This window comes from Triticum aestivum, chromosome 4D (genome assembly GCF_018294505.1).
Source record: "Triticum aestivum cultivar Chinese Spring chromosome 4D, IWGSC CS RefSeq v2.1, whole genome shotgun sequence".
In the NCBI taxonomy this organism is placed as follows: Eukaryota; Viridiplantae; Streptophyta; class Magnoliopsida; order Poales; family Poaceae; genus Triticum; species Triticum aestivum.
Genome location: NC_057805.1, coordinates 185,639,371 through 185,648,103, shown reverse-complemented (window position 1 = coordinate 185,648,103; position 8,733 = coordinate 185,639,371).

The window sequence follows — 8,733 nt, the reverse complement described above, 5'->3', positions numbered from 1 at the left end:
TGATGGTTACAAGGTAACCAGAGCAGAGTAAGTTGGTGCATGATAGTTTCGTCATGTTGCATGCTAGGCTCATCTTGTTCATATGTTCATGCCATGCTCGTATTATTCTAGCTGTATCATCTTGTTCATGCTATGATTGATCTGATAGTATCATGTTAATCCTTGTTAACCTGTAAATGCCATGCTGTTGTTTGTCTTGATTGCTTTGGTTGCTGTGAGCTTGCAAGTACATTCAATGTACTGACCTGGCGTGTCATGCCAGTTTGCAGGTCATGGCAGATATGATTGCTTGTTTGTCGTGGATCCCTTGTTTGCGCGCTAGGATAAGCGTTCCAGCCAGAGTCCCTGCGGAGTGGAGTTCACCACCGTCGTCGCTGTTTCGCTACCAGTAGTCATTCCGCTACATCGTGTTGTTCTGCTGCTTGCATAGAGCAACCGTGGCAGGGGTAGCATCGCCGTGCCGATGTAATCCCCTTGTACCCAAATAGATTGCAATAAAGAGCTGATTTGTTCTATGCTAAATAGTGTTGTATTCCAGAAGACATCTCCTCGATCTCTGGGCTGGAATACGGGGCATTCCGGTTTCTCTAAGCCGGGGTGCCACACCCAACAACACTTCACGCTCATGTGTGGCCCAGGCCCGGGGGCTCCTGTCTGTGTACAAAAGTAGGGGCCTTTCTATACCACTTTACTTGTGCAGGGGCAGTTGTAGCCACACCTGCGACCACGCTTGGCAAGGCAGAACAATCAAAGATATAAGACTACCAGGGCAGTGCCCGAGCCAGAGGCATAAAGAGCGAAGGGGCAAGGTGAATTTCCCCCGGCAACATCCTTGCCGGGGACGATCTACGCTGCCCCGACAAGAGCCTTGCCGGGGCGACTTGCCCAACACCAGCAAGACCGCCACCCTTGAGCCTGAGAGTTCTGACACCATCGACAACATCGGAACCAAGTCTCGGGAAGTGCCTGCATGGTGGCATGCAGATCTTTGTGAAGAATAGAGGCCTGCAAGACCAGATAAGAACCAGAAGACGAAGACCCCCGGCAAGACACTTGCTGGGGACGCCCACGAGACCCCGGCAAGACCCTTGCCGGGGCCGCAGCAAGACCCTTGCCGGGGACATCTGCAGGGCCGCAACCAGGCCCACACTGGCCAGAGTTCCGCTGCCCCACACCCATTCCGACATGGCGGCCAGCCCACCAACTAGGCGAGCGCCTGCGTGGCAGCATGCAGCTTCTAGGCCCACTAGTCAAGCACCTGCGTGGTGGCATGCAGTTCTTCGTGAAGACCCAGCCACCGCACCAGCTCAGCAGCCAGCCAGCCAGCGTGGCGCCGCATGCCTCCTCACCTTCGACACGCGTCGAAGCAAGGCGATGCGGCGATGGATGGGACGAGCTTATTTGCTGTCCCTGATAATGCCAGAGGGCACATAGGTGGCGCATTAAATGCGTATGTCCTATGATGTCAGGAGATAAACTTGTAGACTGTAGATACTTTCCACCTCCTTTGTGCCGTTGTCGCAACCCCTTTGACATATAAAAGGAGGCCCGAGGCGTACTGACGGAGGATTCGGACTTTTTGGACTGGGCATGCACCATAGCTAGTTTAAGAGCTCAAGAACACTAAATACACACAAAGCAGGACTAGGGTTTTATGCTTTGTTTGCGGCCCAAACATGGGTAAAAATCCTCACCCCCCCCCCCCCCCCCGTGTTGATCTTCTCGACCAGCTCTTCGCACAGCCACGCGCTCCGCCAACCGTAGTAGGGATTCCCTGATCCCATAGGTGTCGTCCCTAAGCCCCGACAGAACGAGGCCCGTACAAAAGCACGGCAGGCAAGCAAATCCGGCGGGTGATTTTGAGAACCCGAAACCCCACACGCACGAGAGGGACCCCACCAGGGCGCGTGGCGGCTATGGGATGCCCTAGGTCGGCCTAACCGTCCCCTAGGGCCTCGAGGTTTGCCGCCCTGCGACAAGAAGAACGAACGAAGAACGAGGAAGAAGAAGAACAAGAGAGAAGATAAAAGATAAAAAAGTGGTAGATGATTGTTCGATTTTGTGTTGTTTCAATCGGCCGTCATCTCCGCTCTATATTAGAGGCGGCTGGACTTCCCGTACAAGCAAAGGATTCATCTAGACTTTATTTACAAGAAAATTATACCAATTCAAGTCCTAGAGTCCTAGCTCTAGTCAAATTCGGATTCAAACCGAATCTGGCCCATACATCAGTCTGATCTTGTTTTGCCTTTCCAGGATGCATATGATCTCGGATTGAGACGATTTATACATCCAAATCGATCGGATCGACGAGACAAAACTTTTTCGTGTTGTAAGTTTTACATTCGAGGCTGTTTTGAGGGACGAACAGCTCGCGTGACATATCATACTGGATGTCTGATCCCTCGCGCAGGATGTCTGATCGCTCGCGCCATATTTTGCCTCGTGGTAGCACCATACTCTGATGGCTCTAACTTCTGCATACGATCTTCGATTGAGACAATTTTTATATCAAAATCAACCTTTTTGACAAGACTAAGACAATCTGTGATGAACATTTTCTCTTACGAGGTTGTATTGGGGGCTTAATCAGCCAAACAGTACTCTTAATATGAAATCCTAGTACTTTGAGCACAGTTTCAGCCTTCGAGATGAGATCGAACGGCGATGGACCAAACTTGAAAGATGTTCATGTCAACACTACGGAAGTTTTTCATATAGAGTACCTCTTCATTTAAAACCATGTTAATAATGTTTTATTCCGTGCCAAAATCTGGTGTCAACACAGGCCCCCCTGTTTTTCGGCAAAGCAAGCATGCCGAAAAATAACTTGTACCATGTTGGCTCTAAGGAAGATGACAAAACTCCATTGGCCATTTTTCATGTGCATAGGGTGATAAGTATATATCGGCCATTACTTGTTTGAATCCTTGAAGCAAACTTGATTGAAACCTTCTCAATTTCATTAACAATCCGGTGACAAAGTTTCGTAGATATGTATCTCAAAGCCATCCTCCGAACCATATTGTCAACCCTTCTACTAGGTTCTTGTAGGTAATCAACAATGAGTTTTCTCGAATCCTTCCTTTTGCCTGCATAATAATTTCATTTGTGGCCGAAGCGGTGGGCTTTGGTTCAGGCTTACCTATGTCGGTGAGACCAAACATCAGCTATTGATAGATATGCAATACAACATGATCAACATGGTAGCCGGACGCCTGCTATGCCAACTCATTCAATCTCCAATTGTCATGTCTAGATATATGAGCAGTATTAAAGCAACCCAATTGGTAAATTTTACATCTATACATACCTCAAAATAAATTATAAGCGATTCGTCGAAATATTGATAACCCTTGGATATTTTTTGTACTTCTCATAACGAATCACCGAATGTCTCAATATGTGTAGCACCTATGGCAACCAAAGGCTTGTCTCGCTTTCCAATCAAACTACGATGTTTAGATACTACACTGGCCATGCTTTGACATATTCTTCGGACGATGGATAAATATCGGCCATTAGCATAAGGTCCATATAAACTTCATCCACCAAAGCAAGTATAGCCGAAATAAACAAATGTGATGATAAATCAAATATTTCGGCCCTTTGGATCAGCAATAAGCTGGTAGCTAATCAAATGTATAATGATTTGGTAATACTCTTTCATGAAATTATATTGCATCCATGGATCTAAATAATCCCATGGAGGGTGACCGTTCGTACATGGGTATGAATTCCATGGCAAAGACATCAATGGCATGTTTGGCGAATATGATGATGTGCCAACCCAAGATTTTCATGTGGTGATGCAAACCTTTTGCTTAATTGTTTTGGCTTCCATCCTTCTCTTTCTTCACTTTTGTAACACTTGTTGCAACAGAAGGTTGCACATGATTTTTATTTTGATTCATCCTCTTGGCAACCCATCCCATGTTCTTATTTTTCAGCTCATGTGCACTAAGATTTTGTAATTCTTTCTTTTGCCAATATGACAAGTCGAGTGGGCACCTCGGCTGTGATTCTATTTAACCAATGGCAACTCTTTTTTGGCATTATGCACCCTCAACTTCTTTTCTTCAGATTTGGCACTTTGATTTTTAATAATTGATTACTTCACATCTTTGCCTTTTGTAGCCAATGTCAACGCCTTAATTGGATCTTTGTTATTTGAGACCATCTTTCTTGACCCGTATACTTGCTTGACCACTTCTTTCTTCGTCCATGGGGTTCGGACCGATTTCTTTTTATTGAAACGGTCTTTAACATATGATTGTTCATCAAACATTGACCTTCTTGGAGCTAGACAATGTTGGTGAGATGGTCTAAATTAAGGTGGAGAATGCGCTCTTGTATCATACCGATCCCACAAAGGATATGGATTTACATGACCATGGGGAGGCATCCATGGCATTGACATTGGCGATCCAAAATAAGGATATGAATATGTTGCACTGAAATTCTCACTTTGCCAATACTGATCCTCATATTTGCGCCTAGGGGGTGATCTTGATGCTTTTGCACTACTTGACTAATAAGCACTTTTTCTTCACTTGGTTTTTGATATTTAGCTAGTAACTCTGCGAAAGTGATTTATGATCTCTTAGCCTTGTGCTTATTTTGACCTTTGTTTTCTTTCGTTGTGCTTGCATCGATCTCTAAATTTTTTTGTTGCCCCCAGTACTTGGCATCTTCTGTGCAACCTTGATGGAATTCCCGCCTTCAAGAATATCTTCATTGTGCTCTTGAACAACTTCTTTACTTGAAAACTTGATCCCTCATCCACTGTTTTTACCTTCTCATCATTTCATGAATCAGTTTGAAGAAGGCGATGCAAATTTGTTTGCCATCAAGACCAATCGGAATAGATTGGTCATCCTTTGGTGTTTCAATCAATCTCAATCGTCCTTTATCAATGGCTGATTTGAGTATTTGACGAAACATATTGCAATCCTCAAAATTATGTTTGAACAAATGATGCAACCCGTAGTACATTCGTCTTTGGATAGATGGCTCAACATGGTGATTAATAATTCTAATATAATTATTTCTTAACACCAAATCAAAGATTTGATCACACATGTTTGAAGTGAAGGTATACCTTTTATCTTCTAGCCAATCTTTCTGTGAAAACGGCTTTGGAAGTAAGCAAATGAATGGTGTCAGATTCAGGGCTCTACAGACCCAAGAAAGGTTCGAACTCTGGGGCGTGTGCAAAGAACTCAACCTCTCCAGCCAACCAATTCGTCGCTCTCACGGCCTAGCTCGATGAACAGGAAAGGAAAGGGACATGACAGTTTACCCAGGTTTGGGCCATCTTGCGGTGTAAGACCCTACTCCTGCTTTGGGGTCGATTAGCCAGGGGCTGAGGATGAACCGGTATAGAGGAAGAACAACCTCAGGAGGTCTATTCTTATGTGGGTGTGAGCTAGCAAGGGTTTGGTTTCTCGATCCCTGATCCCCTCCTATGGTGGTGGCTAAGCTACATTTATAGTGGCCATGGTCCTCTTCCTCCGAACGAAGGCGGTAAGGGATCCCACAACTACCAATTTTGAAGAGGGACAAGTAGTACATCTTATCCTGACAAAAGGTAGTCTTCGCCTACAAAGCTTCTGGCCGTGACACCGCGGTGGGCTCGGTGATGGCATCCATCCTGCTGTCCTGGCGGTCTTGGTCTTGTTGCACGGGAATGGAAACCTTTGGCTGCTTCCTCGGGACCCCGCGCCCGCGCTTGCGTCCCTAGAACGAAAGAGGAAACATGTTGCTCTGCGCCCACTGGCGCCTGCCTGGCCTTGGTCGTCATGGCTTGTCTCACCCGAACCTCATGAAATGGGCGCTTGCATAGGAATCTTCGCCCCTCAGGAGCTAGCCTGGGGAGGGCGCTCCCTCCAGAGGTCTTGGTGTCGTCCGCCTCACGAGGCTTGGCTCCTCACGAGGGTCTTGTCTTGTCGATGCTGAAGATGGGCCGTACCAGGCCATCAATGGAGCCACACCGTAGGCCGCGGGCAGGCAAGTATGGGTACCCTGGTTCCCAGAACACCGACAGTAGCCCCCGGGCCCAAGGCACGCTCGGACTTGGCTTCGAGGCGAAGCCAAAGGGCAAGAGCGAAGCGTCGCGAGCCCCAATCGTCTGCGGGCCAAGTAGATGCGTGGCACTTGATGGGACATGGGCGTCTCCACTTCCCCAAATAGCCTCAACAACTACCCGACTTTACGTCTGCCTGTTGCATGCAGAAAAACCATCATTACATGGAATCGTGGGAGGCCGGCGGTTGGCCTCCCTCCGGCCATAAATGGGAGAAGGGGCGGAGGCCCCCACTCATCTCTGTCTTCTCACTGCTTGCTCCTCCTTCCTCTTTGCCCCTCCATCTTGTCTAAGCGTCAATGCCGCCAACGAGGAAGTTTTCCGCCGCAGAAATGGCGAAGGCCCCCAAGGAGGGGCCAGGCTCGCCGCCGCCCAAGAGAGGTCGCAGACGCCCCCGCAAGCATGCCGCGACTCCAGCGGTGGCCCCTCGGGGGTGCGGGCACACCCCTTCGAAGGCCGATGTCGCCTGAGGCGGCTGCGGTGATGCTTTCTCCCGTGGTGGGAGTTTCCATGGACGGGGCAGCCCCGACGACGGGGGGAGGCGCGAGGCGACCACTCGGCCACCGCAGCCGCGCTCCCACTCAGCAGACGCATCCACGGAGTTTGTTGTCTGGTCGGAGAGGCATGCGGGTGATGACCCACAAGTATGGGGGATCAATTGTAGCTCTTTTCGATAATTAAAAGTGTCGAACCCAACGAGGAGCATAAGGAAATGACAAGTAGTTTTCAGTAAGGCATTGTCTACAAGTGCTGAAATTGTAAGTAGCGAGTAGTTTGATAGCAAGATAATTTGTAACGAGCAAGTAACGATAATAGTAACAAGTATGCAGCAAGGTAGCCCAATCCTTTTGAGGCAAAGGACAGGCCAAAACAGTCTCTTATGATAAGCAAAACGTTCTTGAGGGTACACGGGTATTTCATCTAGTCACTTCCATCATGTTGGTTTGATTTGTGTTCGCTACTTTGATAATTTGGTATGTGGGTGGACCGGTGCTTAGATGTTGTTCTTACTTGAACAAACCTCCTACTTATGATTAACCCTCCTGCAAGCATCCGCAACTGCGAGAAAAGTATTAAGAATAAATTCTAACCATAGCATTAAACTCTAGGATCCAATCGGTCCCTTACGGAATAGTGCATAAACTGGGGTTTAAGTTTCTGTCACTCTCGCAACCCACCATCTATTTACTACTCCACAATGCATTCCCTTAGGCCCAAATATGGTGATGTGTCATGTATTCGACGTTCACATGACACCACTAAGGGAATCACAACATACATACTATTAAAATATCGAACACATATCAAACTCACATGATTACTTGCAACATGGGTTATCCCATGACCTCAATAACAAAGGTAACTACTCACAAACAATAAACACGCTCAAGATCATAGGGGTATTAATATGCATAATGGATCTGAACATATAATTGTCCACCAAATAAACCATATAGTATCCAACTACAAGACGTAATCAACACTACTAGTCGGCCCCTAGCAACAATCTATAATTCCGGTAACAAGATTGAATACAAGAGATGAACTAGGGTTTGAGATGAGATGGTGTTGGTGAAGATGTTGAAGGAGATTGCCCTCCCCAAGATGGGAGAGTTGTTGGTGATGATGATGACGATGATTTCCCACTCCGGGAAGGAAGTTCCCATGGCAGAATCGCTCCGCCTGAGGGCGAAAGTGCCCCTTCCCAAGTTCCGCCTTGAGACTGCGGCGCTTCGTCCCGAAAGCCTCTCCTTTATTTTTTCTAGGTCAAAATGACTTATATACCAAAAGATGGGTACCAGTGGTGGGCTGAGGAGGCCACAACCCACCAGGGCGCACTTGGAGGGCCTGGCACGCCCAGGTGGGTTGTGCCCACCTGGTGGCCCCCCTCTGGTGTTTATTGGCTCCAATATTCCTCAAATAATTCATAAAAATTCTCTGTGAAGTTTCAGCTCATTTTGAGTTGTGCAGAATAGGTGGCCTGACATAGCTTTTCCAGGTCCAGATTTCCAGTAGCCGGAATTCTCCCTCTCGGTGTGTTCCTTGCAAATTATGAGAGAAAAGGCATTAGAATTACTACAAAAGGCATTATTATGGATAAAAATTATAAATAACAGTAAGAAAACATGATGCAAAATGGACGTATCAACTCCACCAAGCTTAGACCTCGCTTGTCCTCAAGCGAAAACCGAAATCGAAAAACATGTCCACATGCTTTGAGAGAGAGGTGTTGATAAAAAAAGGATATAGATGCATCATGTTGATTATTAAAACAATAACAAAATTTAGCAAGGACTTTTATCATAAAACTTGCATCATATACTTCCTATGAATAAGTAACAGTTCATCACACGATCGAAGTATAAAGCAAAAACTCTATTAAAAACCAACAAACTATGTTCTCAGTCAACTTTGCAACTACAATTCATCATCTTTTCAGGAAGAGTCACGTGTCGGAGCCTTTAGGCAAGTCCACATACTCAATCATGATATAGTCTTCTATGATTGCTAACACTCACCTCGTACCCATGAGCAAAACGGTTCAACCAGACACATAGAAAGATAGGGGCTTTTAATTTCGCCTCCCAACATACTCACCTCAAGGGTGATGTCAACAATAATAACTCATGCCATCTATATTCAACTGG